At 38.3% G+C, this 19,263-nt stretch overlaps 1 long non-coding RNA gene across 1 annotated transcript; it reads right to left on the bottom strand.

Moving 5' to 3' along the window:
• Nucleotides 1-315: 315 nt before the first annotated feature.
• Nucleotides 316-6,249, bottom strand: LOC116794440. Its single transcript, XR_004359800.1, has 3 exons — nucleotides 5,758-6,249; nucleotides 3,817-4,190; nucleotides 316-2,806 (listed from the first exon to the last, which is right to left on the bottom strand). It is a non-coding gene; the product is annotated as an uncharacterized LOC116794440 (long non-coding RNA).
• Between the last annotated feature and the right edge of the window lie 13,014 nt (nucleotides 6,250-19,263).

Genomic DNA, 19,263 nt, shown 5'->3' on the forward strand with positions numbered 1-19,263 from the left:
TTGCCACCAGCTGCTGCATGAGAGGAGCCCCAAAGAAAAGATACAAGGACTCCCTGAAACAACATCTCAGCCTTGGCCATATTGATCAACATAATTGGTCTACTCTGGCCTCCAATTGGGAGGTCTGGAGACACACCATCTATAACGCTGCTGATGCCTTTGAGAAAGCACGCAGGATCACCCTTGAGGAGAAAAGGCAATGCAGAAAGAATCGTTCCTTGCAGAATATACCACCTAAGGAATCTTTCTGCTGTGCCTTTTGCAACCAGACGTGGCTATCTCGTATTGGCCTTTTTAGCCACCGGTACGCTTGTAACAAACGTGGGTAGAGACCTTCCCAAATCTTTGTTCATGAAGCCCAGCCATGAGTGAGTGAGTAACCGCTATGCATGATGTAATCCTGCTTTCCTGAAGAGGGCTGAACACCCGCCCTCTGCCCATGGGAAGTGGTGAATTAATTCCTTGGTTTTGTGTGTGGCTTTCACTTTCCCTACTAAACTTCCTTTACCTCAACCCATGAGTTTTCTCACCCTTACCCTTCCAGTTCTCTCTCCTACAGCGCTAGGAGAAAGTCAGTGAGCAGTTGCTTGGTGCTTAGTTGCTGGCTGCAGTTATACCATGGCAGAACTTCCCCAGTCTGCCATGACTCTTCAGATATGATAGAATGGCTTAGTAACTTCATCTGCCAGTTTCCTCAAGACCCTTGGATGTATCTCATCAGGTCCCATGGATTTGTGCACATTAAGGTTCCTTAGATGGTCTTGAATCTGATTGTCTCCTATGGTGGGCAGTACTTATCATGAACACAGCACATAGTTCTCAAGGTTAAGGGTTATCCCTTCCCAGAACAAGTAATTTTGCTCAATACTTGATTACAAGATGTCTTTCTTTACTGTAGTATAGTATCTAGAAGGCACTGTTCTCATACAGCAAGGAAAAGTAGAGATGGCTGTGGAAAACGTTTTACTTTTTTTTTAAGAGAAGAAAAAAATCCATATCCAAAACGCAGCCAACCAGAACTACTTTAATAAGACAGTGGTCGAGCATTCACAACTTAAAAGGAAATCAATGATAATCTCACTTCTGAAAATCTCACCTTGCTCAGTGAAGCATAGCTAAATTGCATCAACCTCACCTAACCCAGTCATCCTTATATATTTGACCATATCAGTGGAAGTAAGCAAATAGTTAAAGACAAAGATACACTTATGAGTCTTTTTAATAAAGGTGGTTATCTGCCCTTACTGTAAAGAGCACTTTAATTTATACCTGCTGCTAATTGTCCATGAACTCAGATGCTGCACTGAGAACATGCCTAAACTAGACTGAAAGTTGGCTACTTGACACAGTAGTTCATAATACTTCTTTTACATTAAAAAAGGGAAAAGTATCTTCTAGTTATTTTCAAGACATTGCAGAGGAAAATCAATTCCATCATTGTGCTTTTACACTGGAACAAATCATCCATTCCTTTTATTGTTTCACTGAGGTTTTACTCTTTTACTGTTATCTCTCTTACTATCTCTATTTTAAGGTGGCCAGTATTTCCCAGTATTTAATTTGGCAACGTGATTGTGGGTATGGGAATGGGTGGTGAGAAGTGCTCTCCAAAGCTGAGCCATTTCTCTATTATGACATGAGGCATATATTTTGCCATAATAGCCCTCCTCACTCCACCCAAACATCTCTGACTTACGTCTTCTCTTTCTCCAACAAGCTATAGGTTAAAAAAATCTCTCTCGATATACTAGTTAGCAGATGAATAGTGCTGAAATTAAAACTAAGAAGTTTAAGACAAAGTATCATGTTTCAACAGGCTAAAAAAGCTTGGACGTGCAATGACCTAGAATTATGATATGGAAACATTAAGTAGCAACTAACTCATTTTCTGTTTTCATTACATTCAAGTTTGTTGCTGTTTTTCCTTACAGATATTCTTCACTTGTTTTTATTTATTTGGCCCCAGAAGTATCCTTTGAATGTACCATCTAGTGGGATAATGTCAGTGGCCACTGGGATTTTTCATGACTTTTTTATCTGATAAAGGCTACCAAACTACTGGAATCATTAGTCAAACTGCTCTTTAACCACAGAGAAATACAAACAGCACTCATGCAACATCATGGTGTGCCCACCTGATGCAAGTGTACCTCATTTACAAAGAGTACCAAGTTGATCTAGCTCTGAAAGAGAGGCACTGAATCACTGGACCTCTTCCTGGCAGCAATAAATGATGCACCTAGGTGGACATCAGCTTAGTACACAACAACAGCTGAGGCTTGCCTTTTTCATTCACTCTCTTCAGATAACTATTAACTCAGCATAATTTAGGACTCTGAGAGAGGTAAAAGAGATTTACTAGAGGGAAAGTATTTATGTGAGGAACATATTTTCTTAGTGAGTCAGTTCATTGATGCAGTCAAGCTAGTTTGTCACATCAAAAAATCAAGGGAGATGGGAAATCTTCCTTCTCTGTAGCTAGTTGTGTTTCCCTGCTTAACACGACTGGTTTTATAGCAATGTGCACTTCTAATGGCAACAGAAGGTTCAAGTGCAATAAACAGACAAGGCAATTTACTTGTCTCTTATATTTTACTCTATATGCTTTTTATTTTAAAATCTTACCATATATTATCAATAGATCAGGTTATTTTGCAACACCTTTTTTATATTTCTTCTATATTTTGAAGTTTCCTACTAAAATTACCCAAGGTCTGTCTGTCACAATTTATTTGCTAGTTTATGGTGTAAGAGTCACAACTATAGAACAAATCTCTGAACAAAATATAGGGGAGACATTCAACTCCTAAAAAGAAAGGAGAAGAGAAAGTCAGTGCAACCATGATATAGACCACTCTCTATGCAAATTTTGCTATCTGTTTGGGAACAATTTGTTCATTATGCAAAGTCATTCAGCTACACTTTTCTTGTAAACAGCTGCTAAAATTTCAGCTCTTGTGACTGCTCATGGAGATCATTGGGTATGACTGCCCCTTCATGGTTAAAGGTTCTGGACAGGGAGCTCTTATCCCACAAGTATTCTGAAACATTATTTCATAGCTGATTGTTTTATCAAAAATTCCTGTTAGGAAGTAACTTTTTTTTCATAAAGGGGGAAAAAAAAACCCACCATAAAAACTTACAGTCCCAAAACTGATTTTTGTTTGGGTTTTTTGTTTGTTTGTTTGGTGGGGTTTTTTGGGGGTTTTTTTGGGTTTTTTGTTTTTTTTTTTTAGCACTGTGTAGCTAGTTTAAAAAGAGGTTTGCAACATTAATCCAACTCTACATGGGATATACGCTTTCTCATCCTACAAACAACATTTCCAACCTTTTCTGATTTCTAACCTGTTGTAACTAGATCTACAGCACTCAAAGCATGCTATGATCAAACTGGTTTTTGCTAATGCTTGTCCAACAGAAAAATATCACACAACAACAATGTAGTGGTCTGTCAGGTAAATCAATGGAATATAAGACAGTTGCTGGTGTTGTAAAAAGGAATGACTGTTAAAAATAAAATTAAAAAATCAACACTTGATATGAAAGTTCCATATTCATATGAAGTACTCGTTTCATATTCCTTCACTCCCTTAGATTGAGGCCTTTGCTAGGGTAACTATAAGTGTTAAAAGTCATCAGTTTCAATTTATTTTTTTTTTTAATTAGGCATATTCAATTAGAAGCTTACACACAAAAGGCATTCCACTGGACACTTTTAAACAGGTCAGCGATGCTTAGCTGTGATGTTATATATGGAGGGAAAAGAGGAGAGAAAGGGAGAGATGGTGAAAGCAGATTGCCTGGGAAAAGGCTTACCTCAAAACAGCCTGGAAAGAAACACATGTCGAGGTCTGGGACCAGGGTGGAGGGGTGGTTTCAGTCTTCATAGCCCTAGGCTTAGGTGAAGTGTATTCGTTATGAGAATTCATAGTTACTATACATTTTCATGAAAAGTGCAGTATACCAAGTTCATACTTGACTCTAATGCTTCAGTTTGCTCAGTTATGAGTTTTGACAGCACTTTAAACAAATGTCAGACTCACTGATGGATGAAAAGGAGAGGGAAGTTTGGGAGTACTTGCTATAGGAACTTGCTGTTGTTTACATTTAAAACAGGGAATGTTTTAATAAAACAAGCAAGTCCAAGAACTTGTTGGACTAAATAAGTTCAAGGGTCCTTCTACATTTATCTAATCATGGCTAGGCTTCGTGAACGAAGATTTGGGAAGGCACTATCCACATTTGCTACAGGCACGCTGGTGGCTTATGAGGCCAATACGTGACAGACATATCCGATTGTAAAAGGCGCAGCAGAAAGACTCCTTAGATGGTGTATTTTGCAAGAAACGGTTCTTTCTGCGTTGCCTTTTTTCCTCGAGAGTGATCCTGCGTGAGTTCTCAAAGGAGACAGCTGCGTTATAGATGGTGTGTCTCCAGGCCTCCCGATTGGAGGCCAGAGTAGACCAGTTATGGTGATCAATATGGCCAAGGCTGAGATGTTGTTTCAGGGAGTCCTTGAATCTTTTCTTCGGGGCTCCTCTCATGCGGCAGCCAGTGGCAAGTTCACCATAGAGCAGGATCTTAGGGAGGCGGTTGTCCTTCATCCTTGAGATGTACCCTGCCCATCGCAGCTGCGTTCTCAGTAACATGGCCTCAATACTAGTGACAGCTGCTTGCTCTAGTACAGATGTATTGGTCACATAATCTGACCAGCGGATGTTAAGGATTGTACGGAGGCAGCGCTGATGGAAGCGTTCTAGGAGACGCAGGTGGTGGTGGTAGATGACCCATGATTCGGAGCCGTATAGGAGAGTAGACAACACTATGGCTTTGTAAACACTGATCTCGGTGCTTTTCTTTAAGTGTTTATTACGCCATACTCTCTTGTGGAGTTTTCCAAAAGCATTAAATGCCTTAGCTAACCTGTTGTCTATCTCTCCGTCGATTTTACCATCTGAGGAGATGAGGCTACCAAGGTAATTAAACTGTTGGACTGATTTGAGCTCTGATTGGCCAATGGTGATGTGGGGATGATGGGGGACTTCCTGAGGTGCAGGTTGATGGAGGACCTCTGTCTTCTTTAAGCTAACTTCCAGCCCAAAGAGCTCAGCAGCATCTGCAAAGCAGGATGTTAAATGCTGCAGGGCTGCTTCTGTGTGGGCAACAAGGGCAGCGTCATCCTGCATTCCTCTGAGGAATCCTTAGGGTTCTCCCTCAAGAAGAACAAGGACTGGTTTGACGAAAACAACCAAGAAATCCAAGACTTGTTGAGGAAGAAGAGAACTGCCCACCAAGCACACCTTGCACTGCCATCCTGTCACGCAAGAAAAACAGCCTTTCGTCTCGCTTGCAGCAGGCTCCAGCAGAAACTCCGTGACATCCAGAACAATTGGTGGATCGATCTAGCTGAAAAAACTCAATTATGCGCAGATACAGGTGATCACAAAGGTTTCTATGAGGCCTTGAAAACAGCATACAGGCCTACATACCAGGTCCAAAGCCCTCTACTCAGTGCTGATGGTCAAACCCTTCTAACAGATAAAACCTCCATTCTGAATCGATGGTCTGAACACTTTCAGACTCTTTTCAGTACCAGCCGTGTAGTCAAAGATTCAGCAATTCAGTCCATCACACAACAACCAGTAAAGTATGAATTGGATACTGCCCCCACTTTAGGAGAAACCCTCAAGGCCATACAGCAGGTGAAAATCAGCAAGGCAGCTGGGGTTGATGGAATTCCACCTGAAGTCTGGAAACATTTATCTAATACCCTCTTTATTTTATCAGTGGAATATTTTTCAATGGAATTGATTCTGAAAATGGTTGCATAACATCTGTTTTTTGCCTAAACATCACTCCATGGCTTTGATCAGACACTTGAGTCCATTTGCCTTTTTCCTACTCTTCATCCTGAAAGCTATGCCATCAAGACTTTAAGATGGCAAATCTCAGAAGAATAAAATACAGGCTTCATTAAATTTGTTAACAATAGATATTGTTTCTACAGGGATTGTCATCAGAGTTCGCAAAAGTTAGAAGATTTCAACAGCGTATCATAAGATCAGCAAAAGCAGGAGTAAATGCACCAATATATAGACAAGAGTATAGTGCAATCTCATTATATGTACAGATAGAAATCCAAAGGTGTGTCAGAACTGCTGAATTTTATGCGTAATTTAACAGTCTAGAGTCCTACACAGTTTGAACTCTAATAAAACTGTTTGTACAGGGACAGGGTTGAATATCAACTTTGCTAAACTGAATCTTGATGGAGAGAGTCATTTTAGCAGGACCTATAGAAATATGGTAAAGCAAAAGGTTACTAAAAACTGAAAGAAACATTTTTGTTTGACTCAGGTAGAATTTTAATTGATACAAAGTTTTATTTTTCATTTTACTCAAAACCCTCCATAAATTCTGCTTTTGTATGACCTTAACCCAAATATTTTCTTGTTTTTGCTCTATTATTTATCAAGCTTTTTGTGTAAAGATTTTGATTTATGTATTTGAACTGTGTACTGTATTGTACATGACAAAGTTTGTAAGAAGATTTAGTACCTCTTATTAGACGGATGGACACACCCACAATCTTCCTCAGACCGTGTTTCAGGCACGAGATGGGTCAGAAAGTTCACCTGCTTTTTCTCCCCAAGTACGTCATCTGGTTTAATAAGAGATATTTAATTGCATAACAAAACCCTCTGCTTCTTATATCTTTTGTTAATCCCAGCTTCAACAAGATCATCCCCACAAATCATGATACCTAATAGGACTTCAGAAAATTAGAAGATTTGGAGGTTCAAGGTCTCAGATGCCTTCTTTCCAGTGATTTATATTTTTATTTACTGTGTTTTGCCCTCTCTATACTTATTCCCACTGCACTCATACCCTGGGAAGTTGTGTTAATAGAAAAAAAAATATATTAAATTCCTTATTTTTGAATCTGGAGCCTTTAGGATCCCAAGGATCTATCATTTCCTACCCACAGCACTTGCAGGATGGTGTCAAAGCCATTATTACTTATGTGGTTATTCTCATAGTGACATTATAGGCTAAGGAAGAAATTCTAATTCCACTCCACAGATGGGAAAGTGGGGTCCACAGAGATCTCATGATTTCAGTTATAGGAAACATCTATGGCATTGTAAGAAACCAAGTGTAAGGGCTGTGATAATTTTCTGCTTTTATAACTCAATTGTAGGACCACAAAAACTAATTGCAGGCTAAAGCTGAGTTAGGTATTTTATGGCTCCTACATTTACTTCCTTTGCATTTGTACATGGCAATTGTAGATGCAAAACATTTTGATACACTTTATAAAAATATTGTAAAACTTTTTCTATTTCTACCTTCAGAACGAGTGGCAATTTTTTTGATTTAAGTAAAAAAAAGTCATAATGTTAACAATAGTAAAACAGTAACTTTTCTTATTTCAAGGTCAACTGTTTGTATTTACATGACCTTTAAAAGTAGTGGTCAGTCATTTGCACTGCCATTGATATGAGCTTAGAATCTGGAGGATGGGTGCTAATGTCTCACCCACCAAAACTCCTTGTCATCCATTAAATGGAGAAGTTCCTCCAAGATAGGCAGGTGGAGCCTTTGGGAAGAAATCTTACTTCCACATTTCACGGGAAAACATAAGAAGTTTTGCTGCCATGTTAAAAAACACACGCTCTTAAAAAAAGAAAAGGCAGGATGAAGACTAATTTATCTGTGTTACTGAAGTGTAACTTAATGGGACATATGAAAAAATTATTTTAAAACAAGACACATCACATTCCAAAAACTGTGAGTACATAGGTTTGCCACTTCCTATGCCAGTATGACATTCTTGAGGACAACTAATGTATCATTTAAGTACTTTTTTTCCAAAGAAGATTTAGTATATGTTTCTGTGCTGTACATATATTCCTGCGTATCAGCTGTCCCTTCTACTGGGACAAATATTATACTGCCAAAAACAGTCAGCAACAGTCAGAAAAAAAAAAAAAAAAGAGGAAGAAAGGTACAGGATTGTTTTTGTCATTAAACTAATTTCAAGTGTAAAAAGAAGAGTAATAGCAATTAGAGATGCAAACATTCTTCTGTGAGTCAATGAGATGCCTGCAAATCCAAAAAACAAGTATCTTTGAGTACAAGTTGTTTTGTCACAGGTCGAGTGAGTCATCTGCCATTGTTCTGGAGCAGTGAAAGTCTGTGGGGCCATGGGATCCTACAAAGAACTGCCAGGTAGGAAGGCAAAGCCTGCTGTCATGTCTTTGGTATTTCAGAATAATACAGGACACAAGAAAAACCTGTGGACTTCAGGACTTTTTTCTCCATCCTCTCTTGCTGCTCTCTCTCCTTCTGGTCATATCTTTATTCATATACAGATAACTCCAAAAACAAGGGAAAAGCAAAGCAAAAAAAGCCCCAAACCACACTTAGCCAATCTATGCTTGCATTCAACCTTTTATGAAACTCTGCTATCCACATCGTTCAGCATCTGATTGAGCTTGTGTTTCAGATGGTGCCTCCTATTGTTTCAGATATCTTACTCCAAAAGGGGCTTAATTGCTTCTTCTGTTTATTTGAACAAAAAGTAGCATCCCATCTGCATACCAGATGCAACAGGACTGAACCCAACTTTTCAACAGTATTTTAAATGAAGTGCTCGTTTGCTGGTAGCTGACAGCCTGTAGCAGCAGACTCAAATTCTGGGAAGATAAATGAAATAACTCAATTGCCCCCTGCCAATTATGCTCTGCAAAAGTGCACACAAAAGGGAGAAAAATTAGCCCAATCCATCCCTAAACTGAATGCAAATTCAAGATCTAATTAAGTGCATCGGTTTCCTGGTGTGGGTGTTTCCTTCATATTCTTAGCTTGATTCTAAGCTGAACAACATTTCTAAATAGTCATTACAACTCGAAAGACTTGCTTTCCCAGTAAATCATTTTGGAATAACTATTCTTATGAAAGTTGTCTGTCTTTCCCTCTATATTTGTGTGCATAGATTGCACCATTACACAGACTGGCCAGTAAATATTGTCTTTTGGGAGTAAATCTGGATAGAAGAAAATAACTTCCTCCTGCAACTTGATCATAAAGAAATACGCATTTTCTGTGTCAGTTTATGATCAAAATATTTCAATGTTTTTATCAGGTACATTAGAGAAATGTACCTAGTCACCTTGGCAAACAAGGCTTTTCCCTGTGAAAAATTCAAATCGAACAGACATAACCTAGGAAGAGTACATCTATTTAGTCTTTTCTGCCCGAGCCAAAAGCTACAACAGAGTTCTATTGGAGCAATTGGCTCTCATCTAGCAGCCAAAATTCAGAACTTTCAAAAAAAAAAAATTATAATAAACCCTAGAAGGCTATAATACCACTTGCAATTTTGGTGGACAGGCATTTTCTAAGGAAAATGTCATCTTAACCCTTTCTGTTTGGGGTTTCATGGCTCTTACAGCTCAAACTACAACAGAGTTATTTGTCATGAAACTGAACTTACAGTATATACTCAGAGATGTGGGCTTTACTTCCATGAAAGTAGTCATGCTGATGGCTATAAATAAATAAGAACATTAGGAGCGGACCTATTCTTCCCAAAGAAATAAAAAAACCCTCCACAATTGTCCCAGTAGATAGACTTGAGTCTCATTTAGAAACCTATTTCAGGACTCGATTGCAACAATTGACATTAGTAAATCCTTTGTTAAGCAATTTCTGTTTTAATAAGCTAACCAGACCAGCTAAGAGGCATAAAAGTCAAAGTTTTTGAGTAGTCCAGGCTCCTAAATGGAAACATGTTTTGAAATATTTGTATGCCTTGTCAACAGAAAAGAATTCAAAAGAAAGGGAATTATAAATAAAACATCTCAAACACTCATGATAAGTATAGTAAGCCAAAATAACCTTAATTGTGCCACACGGACAAAATTTACCGTAGTTCTACATTAGTGTTACTAGGTAGACTCTGTAGAGTTTGTACATACCTCCTAAACACAGGTCCTGCTACTCAGGTGGCAGGAATGCTGTTAACCAAATCTAACTCTCTAATTAGAAAGTGGAGATGAGACCATTTTTTGAGGAAGAAATCTGCTGCAGTCAGGAACAGTTTACAGACACCTCTGCTTTCCATAAAATGCCATCTTATTTGTATTTCTAACATTTCTGGTTACAATTCCCTTGCAAATAGGAATTCTTCAAACCAAGAAAGTCTACAGTTCTTTAGACAGAAGCTGTACAGAGAAAAGAGTTTATTTTAATCCCTGACTTTTGATTTAAATTGATTTCCTAAAAATGGTGTTTAACCCCTGCAATGCTGGATCAATTAGCCTTAAGGTTTGACAAGTTTCCTCAGTTTAGCAAGAAATTCTGTAGCTGGAAATGCTGCACACTTTCTGACAGAGCTCCTTCACCAGGGAAATGTCAGATTATTAGAAGTGGAACTTTGATTGTGGTGGAAAAGAAAGAAAATAAGGTGCTATTAACAATAAACTTTCATTTCTTATAGAAAGTGAAGGAGACAGGAAGGAATCAGATAAAGATGCACATCAATCTGGGGGCAGAAGATGCTCACAAGTCCACATCTCTCAACTCCCTTATAATTACAAGGAAGCAATCTATACTTAAATTGGTCACTCTAGAATCCACAGCCTCACCCAAAGTACAGTTACTTTAACTCCTATTACGTGCCTGCAGTTCAAGGCTGCAAATATCCACAGCGCTGTCTCTGGAGTCTTAGCCCAGAATTGCACCCTGCTTTCCCAAACACTGAGTACCATAACCATTGGGGTATTTGCTATTCTAACAGTACAGAAAAAGATAAGGATAGGTAGAAATTTCTCACCCTAGTGAGAAGTCAGCTTCTTGCCTAGATTTTACCTACTTCCCAGCTTCTGGGTAGATGCTTTTAAGTAACAGAGACACATGGGACATTTCTGTCTCCCAAAATACTAAGAACTCTCTGAAACTTGTTTTTTTGACCAGTATCTTTATCATTTTTATAAAATATGATATCTATCACAAGAACATGGATTTGCTTGTTGCCACAGTGTATGTCAGAGTTTTGGTTTCAATTTTATTGAAACAAATTTGTTCACTTCCATCCCAACAGAAATTAAAAGCAGCACAAAGGTAGGATATTCAGGCTAGCACTGACTTTTCCTCACTGAGGCCAGACACATACTTTTTAAGAAGTACTAATAATGATGGAAAAGGGCTGTGTGAGAAGGACCCAATCACTTCTTTCTCTTCCCAATAGATTCCTTTCCCAACAGCAGGGGCCCAAGCACCTTCCTGGTTTTAAAAACTTGAATGTTTGTAAGTCCACAAAGGTGCAAAATATCTGAAAAAGGAGGCAAATAGAGATTAGATTTTCACCTGTATGTAAATTAAGTAACAGCTTTGGAAGATGAAGCAACATCTGCTGGGTGAACTATTTATTTTTGCCATCTAACAACATTAGATCTGCCTTTACAGGCACAGAACCTCTCTCATCATTGTGATCAGATTGCACTGTGGTTGGACCTGAGCTAGAAAAACAATTGTTAATTAAATTAAACAGAACACATGGAGTCAGAATATGTAGTGCCCTCATTCATCAGTGGGACTCATGGAAAAAGGTGCTCCTAGCTGTTATAAAACATGTTGCAAACTGATGGTTAACTCCCATGTCAGAACCTTGACAGATGTTTTCTGAGTACCTGATCCTGGGGCAGCAGCAATCATGTTGGAGCTTCAAATCCTGTCCTGACCCTTCCTTGGAAGACCTATTAAAAAATTAATGTCTAAAACACAGGATACCTCATTATTATTCCTACCCCTCCCTTTAAAAAAAAACAAAAAACAAAACAAAAAACCAAACCGTAAATCTACATGCAGCAGTACAGGTTACTGCTTTGTTTGCCTGCACTGTTCAGCAGAACTCTTCAAGCTTCATTAACTGTTTTGAATAGTTATATTTCGCTATCTGATTGCATGTTCTGAATACCTAATGGTTGCAAAGTAATTTTTCACTGCAGTGCTAGATTCATCAAGAACTCAATCACCAGCTAGATGGGATGTCTGACGCACATAAAGAAGACAATGCAGATTTCCAATTTTATTTAAGAATCCTTAACACAGAAACTACAAAAAAAAAAAAATTAAAACAGTGACCCCTATGCTAGCAGTAGTCAGTGAAAAAATATCAGGGACATTGAAGACATTCCATTTCCATATGACTTTATCACCTTGTAAATCTCATTTTGCAGTGCCAGGACAGAGGAAGCTTGTGGCTTGCTTTTGTACAACAGCTCCAATACTTCCTTGTTAAGGTTCCATCATTTTGAATACAATTATAGAAGAAGAGAAACAGACTTAGCAGCTCAACTAATTCCTCTCCCCCTTCTGTGCTCAGAAGCAATTTGCCTTTTATTTGCCTTTTCCCCCTTGATGTTGGCCTCGATGACAACCCTCCCAAATTTCACTCAAAAAAAAAAAAAGTGTTCTTTTTCCTTTAACTGTTTCTGATACATGGCATCCTAATTAGAATAAAGTTATATCACAGTAAATGGCAGCAAGATGTGGCCTGTTATTATTAATAATAAAAATAAGAAAGGTCTTCTGAAGATAAAAGGCAAATTGATATGTGATCAGGAAAAGCAAAGATTTCACCCAGTGGCTTAAATATTTTTACAAAATCTAACTGGATTTATGTAAATAATCCCAGAATGTGTTGTGCTTATGCAATTACAATAAAAAGGTAACAGTCAGATATGATTTTAAAAATACAAAATATTACACAGTAATAAAATATTGCTATTTGAATTGTGAACCACTAAGGGACACAATAAAATTATAAAAAAGGCTCATTTCTTAACCATCAAGTTAATTCTGAGGATAGCTCCAATCTGCAGTCTCATATTTGATTTACTAACAGGACTTTCTAAAATGTATGTACGTGCCAAATATTAAATAAACTTCTCTGTGTGTAAATATTTTAAAATTTCAGCTTATGTTATTTTTTTTTTTGCAGCCCAGAATTATTATACTAATCTACAGAAGAAGTTTTAAATCCAACTGAATAAACACATGTGCAATGCACCATTAAAGTACACTCCATCACATAATAGCATAATGTAGTTTTTGAAATGGATCTGTAGAAAGGATTCATTAAGATAAAGTTCCAGCATTCCACCTGAGGCCAATAAAAATTCTGTGCAAACCTCTTCAAATTAAATTTTCTTCTTGAACATATCCTGCCTAATTATGTTTAGTATTATCCTCCTTTAGGAATTCTGATTCATCAGTGCTATTAAGGGAGGGAAAAGGAAAACCAGATGCTGTGGACCGGATACCCAGCTGGTAAGAAATCACTACAGTTTCACAGAAGTCAAAAGAGCTACACTGATTTATATCAGCTATGGGTTTGGTATATACAGAGGAACACACATGTGGACAGATGTACAGAGAATTATATTTATATCTGAAGTTATACCAGCATAAATGTAAATCTATGGAGTTGCACCACCAGAGAATTTGACCCAAAAGCTCTAATAAGCTGAAGTTTATAAAAGAACCACAGCTGTGTTGAGATTTCTTGTCTTTCACTCTCTAGAACTGAAAATAAATGTAAGAAACAGAAGTGCTCTAATTAGACATTTGGCTTTAAAAATCAGGAAGATAGCCAGCTAATGTCTAAGCACTTTTTTGTTCTGGGGAGTGAGACTAACAAAGATATCATAATTACAATCATACTACATACAGATGAAGTACACAGCATATACTGGTAAACCAAACTGAGGGATTGAATTAAATTCCAGCTAAGTTGCTTCAATTTTAGTCTTTAATGAATTCCTTTTTTTTGTTTGCTTTGTTTTTGGTTTTTTTTGTTGTAGTCCATACAGTAAGCACAAATTTAGAGGGAGATTTCCAAGTGCATTTAACCAAGGTGCAAGCTGAAAACAAAATTTCTGGGCAGCTCCTATATTCTATTCCACTGCAATTTATATGTTATCATCCATCCACAGACACAGACGTACCTGCACCAGGGACCAAAAAGTACTGGTCAGGACACTCAGTGCCTGCCTCAGTTTCCACGAGCCACATCAGTCATCCTGCAAGCTCTTAATATGTCTTTAGCTTTCCTCACCCTGCCATCTGCACCCCAAATACCTCTGCATCCCATTTCACCCCCCCATTTGTGAGACCCTTCTGACTTAAAGGCTGGAAGAAAAGAGGGAAGAGAATGTGTGGCTGTAAGATGCCCACTCTTTTGCCTTTAACAAATAACATTATATGCGTCGGTGCAGTATAAGATCTATCCTACACTACTTTTCCCTTCCCAGCACCTGTTCTGTGTTTGAAGGGGGCTTCATCCCTCTCCAGACTTTTAATCTGAGACTTCAGTCAGCCTTCTGAAAGCCGATCTTCGAGGAGTTATGCTTCAATATCATAGTCTGAGCCCTGTTTTGTTAGATGGAAGGTACCTTAAAAGAAAACTGAATTGGAACAAGGTTGTTTCCTCTTTCAGATTACACGTATTTTATCCAGCAGACCAGTGAGCACAGCACACACATGGGAGGAAGCAAACCCAGGTTACCATTTCCATTCCATAGAAGGAAAGCAATTGCTTGTCCCACTGCTGGCAGCTGCCTCTGTGCTGCTGACTATGCCCCCCATTACACAGAGCACCTCAAGGCTTGCTAGTGAAGAGAGAGACAGTCCTGAGCCAGCACAACCACTTTGTCTGGAGGCACATGCCTGCTCTTCGATTCCTCTGTCAGGGACTGGTTTCCTTACAGTAATCAATCCTTGACTGAAAGATCTAATTAAGCCTCAGGACAAGGACCCCGGGCTGCTCATAAGCACATAACAACAGGAATAGAGAGTCCATCTACTTCACTGAATTTTTTTATCTAAATAATTAGGCCATTTCTTAGAAAATATACATGCTGCATAAGTGACAAATCTCCAGTTACCATGTTCTGGACATGTGCTCTAAATATCGATTTTTCAGATAGGCAGAGAAGGCAGCAATATCAACTCTTCCACAACAGGGTTTAAAAATGAGACAGGTTTGAAAATGCCATTTGAAAATGACATCTGACTGGGAGCTTGCTGCATCAGAAGCACCTAGAAAACATTCATTATACTAAGCTGCTTTCCCAAAACAGCCCATTTTGTGGATTCCTGCAGTGCTCAACCCTGCATGATGTTTATGCCTACCAAAAGCTGGCAACTTCTGTGGTTATTTAGAAGTTGAATATAATGCACCTCAAATCTTTGTTGTCACAATCTGCCTACTTGTCTAGGTCATTCTAGAGCTAACTGGCAGCTGAGAAAGTTTTGAGGCTTCAAATTCAGATGTCTAAACCCTCTCTCCCTCCAGCTGTTTTCACATTTTATACTCTGTCTTGACATGCATTATTATTTTGTAGGTGTATCTCACATGTGCAATTGAAATTTTAGCCCATAGATGGCTTTACATTAAGATCCAAGCTTTTCTCAAGAGCTTCTAATTGCTCTACAGATAGCTTTTAATCTCCAATGTACTTACAATTATTGTTATGAAAGTAAAAATAATTTGAAAAGGTCCCAGAGCAAATGGTGCTGGTTTTCCAAGATAAATAATTATACCTGGAGGTAGGAATTGGAATGATTTGATAAGTGCATCAAAACATAACTATAATGCTTCTCCTTGGCTCTAAAAATGCTCCTACAGAGAAGATGCATTAATGACTTGTTCCATACCATACCATAAGGTATGTTGATTGAGGTATTTACCAATGTGAACAAAAACACATTAGGGCTCTTTCAGTAGTTCACTCATCCTTAAAGATAAGTTTATCTGGAATTATGTCCTGGGCTCATGCTGAAAATGCAGCACATCTCTGAAGGATAATAGCAGAACTCTTAGTGCAAATTAAAGTAGAGTTGCTTCTAGGATATTTTGGAGGAAGACAATATCGCTATGCTTTCAAAGGGAAATCATATAGTGGGAGCTTCCTAGAGTCAAATGCAAATGGTTAGAACCAAAAGCAATTATTCCACCACTTAGCTTTTCTTCATACTTGCATGTTTTCCCAACCAGACTGGAAAACTGTCTCCAAATGGACCTGCCCTCTACTCTAGTACCTTGGAGTGATTAAGTTTGAGCAATTAAAGGTTTTTGGACCAGATGGTCTTTTCTCACCACTGCCCCCATAACCATGGGGCTCCAGAAATGGGACACCCGTGGCAGTACCCACACAACTGATGCCTTGCATCCGCCAGCAGAGAAGATTTCATTTAAGTATTTTTCCAGAACAGCTTGTTCAACAAATAGCTTTTAGCATATACAATTTGCAAAGTTGCCAGTTTATCATGAATAGAGTTATTTGTAGTCTAGTCATATCATAAAATCTTGTTAAAAGAAACAACACAAAGAAACTGCTCACTTTTCAGTTATGGTGCTTTTGAATTAATTTGAATCCAGATTGCCTCATGAGTATTGTTTGTTCCAATATGAAACAGTTTATGGTGATAAATTGCAGCAGCATCTCTTGAGAGCTGCCTGGTACAGTATATTGCAGCAGAAGTTGAGTCAGCTTTCATATTGAGTATATGCTGTAGCTTCAGCGCACCCAGATTTTGTGGTTTGGAGGATAGTTAACTGAGAAAGGCAGGGAAACCAGAGTATTTTGTGACATGTGCAGGTGTTGTGGCATGTATCAGGGCTTGTAGGGGCAAAACCAACCAAAGTACATAGTGAAAACCCAGTAATCTACCTCCTGTCTGAGCCCCCCTGTCCCCCTCAGTCAGGTACCTACTTCACACTCAGAAGTAACAATCTACAGAGACTTGATGTTGGGCTACTTTAGCCACACTTTCAGTGCTGAGCAATTTAACACATATGAATTCTTCATCTAGATCTAAATTAACTGTTAAAGCAGATGTTAGAGTCAAATCTCATTAGTAAGATTTCAGTAATCTGCAGAATAATGACAAAACATTTTGGTATCCACTCAGTTATAACCTTAATTAAGACTAAGCAGGGTATGTTGTGTAACATATCCCCCTGCAAATGCACACTCTTGTGTGAAACATCGTGGGCTTGATTCAGAGAGGGATAGCAAGCATTTGCCATTCTCACCACAAATCATAAGGAATCCAAGATGTCCTTACTGCTCCATCAGACCAGTTCTTTACTACTGTGTGATTCAGTAGCTTACAGATTTTCTGTAGCCTCTGAGAGGAAGAGGTAGCAGTTCTCTAACTCAGCCAAACATACTGATATCTATAGCCTTATGACACATATTTAAGGTCTTGCCTGGTGCTGCTAGATTCCATCACGGGGCAGAAGAATCACAACTGTTACCTCACACTTAAAATATTTTTTCACATTTAATGAAATTAATGAATTTGATGAGGCACTATGCCAAATTAATCTCTAGTGCCCTTCCATCAAATGCAACTGAGTTAAACAGGGATTAATTGAGGCCCATGCAATTACCTCTTAATTAACCCTGAAGGGTTGGGATTAACCCTGCTGTTCAGGGTTAGATATGAGTGTATTTGTCATGGGAACCCCTATACCATGGGTATCACAAAGTTAATGTTGACCAAAATGTCTGTGCCAAAACACATTTGGGAAAATGAACAGATTGCTCTTGCTCTCCTGCCCTCAGCATTTTGCAGGGTTCTAGGCGCTGCTCCTACTGGAAGGAAAAGTCAGGGGTGCAACCAGTTCCTACAAACTCATCTATTAACATAAAACCCTGAATATATGCACAGCAGGAATGCAGGCAGCAGGAAATAGTCCCTTTCTTTCCACTTCCAGGTATCTTTTCAAACACTATCCTACTCAAAGTCTTGCTATGATCTTTTCTTAAATATTGTGACGATGTTTTTCTGCTGGGCTTGGTTTCCTAGCTTCGTTTTCTCTCTGTTATTCCAAGTATGCCTACATTGCAATCTAGGGTGGTAAGCAGAGGTGCTTGAATTAGGAAGGATAATGAGTAGAAGAAGCATTCAGCTCTTTCAGTTTCAAACCAGTAACCTAGATTAAATAATCTGGTTTATTTTTGTGAGAACACAATGTGACCACTGGTGTTTCTTTAATGTGGAGCCGCAGGAACATCTCTCCCTGGCACAGAACTGCTGTTTTACACTTGTCTTTAAAATATGAAGATACCTAGGAAAATGGAATTTGTGCTAAACAATGTGAAACCAGGCCAAGAAAAATCTTAGTAAGGATTTGACTCAACAGACAAGGGGAACGAAGTGGGAAACAAACCAATCCTTTTAGGCTGCCCTGTTTCTACTTCAACTTTTAAAGTTATAGCAATATCAAAATAACATATTTCCATCTTTTCCCAGGAGGAAGACAAGTAGATACAGCTTGCCTCTGATTAAATTACAACCCTCAACGCACAGGAGCACAGTTTAACTCAAAGGTTTGCTACAGCATCCTGCAACAGTTGGTGAAATTGCTCAATTTAGAGTTCTTGATGACCCAAATTCAACACAAGTTTAAGCATAACAATTTGAACTCTCGTTGCCAAATATATTAACACCTATAGAAAATGAACATAACTTGACAAAATCCTTTAGTGCAGCTGAACTGTTATCAGCATGTAAGGGATATGAAGAATATATTATCATGTTGACTTTGGGTCATGCCAGACTCATTTCAGACTTCAATGGAGATAGTTTGCATTATACAAAGTCACTCAAATATGATTAAAATGCACTACACATCTCTCTGTCTTAGAGATCGATGTGTACATGAAGTCTAAAATATGTTAAGAAGGTTTTTCCTCAACAATTTTAATCATCCATAGTAACTACTGTTATATGGTAATTCTAAACCATATTGACAAATGTTTGAAAAAACTTCACTTATAATGAATATAGAGCATCACACAGAAAAATAAAAAGTATATTTTGCATTTGCTTTCAGAAGTGACTCATAAATTGTATCCATACAAGCAGCAAATAAATATCTTATTTTGCCAACACAAATTTTGTACCTTCCACCCACAAGTCAGTTGGCAGAATTTTTGCTGACAAAAGAATGAAAACTATACACCCACCAGCAGGGAGCTGAAAATTTGCAGTGTCTTTTTACTACATTGTTTTACTAGCTTCAGTTTCTTATATTGCAAAAGTGTTGGTAATAAAGCTGTTATATTTTCTATTTTAGACTAAGAAACAAGTGAAAAAAGAAATGGATTTTTTTTTCCCACAATGACAGGGTTGGGGGGCGGGGGCCAACAGACATATATACATACATACATGCAAGCTTCA

This window comes from Chiroxiphia lanceolata, chromosome 1 (genome assembly GCF_009829145.1).
Source record: "Chiroxiphia lanceolata isolate bChiLan1 chromosome 1, bChiLan1.pri, whole genome shotgun sequence".
In the NCBI taxonomy this organism is placed as follows: Eukaryota; Metazoa; Chordata; class Aves; order Passeriformes; family Pipridae; genus Chiroxiphia; species Chiroxiphia lanceolata.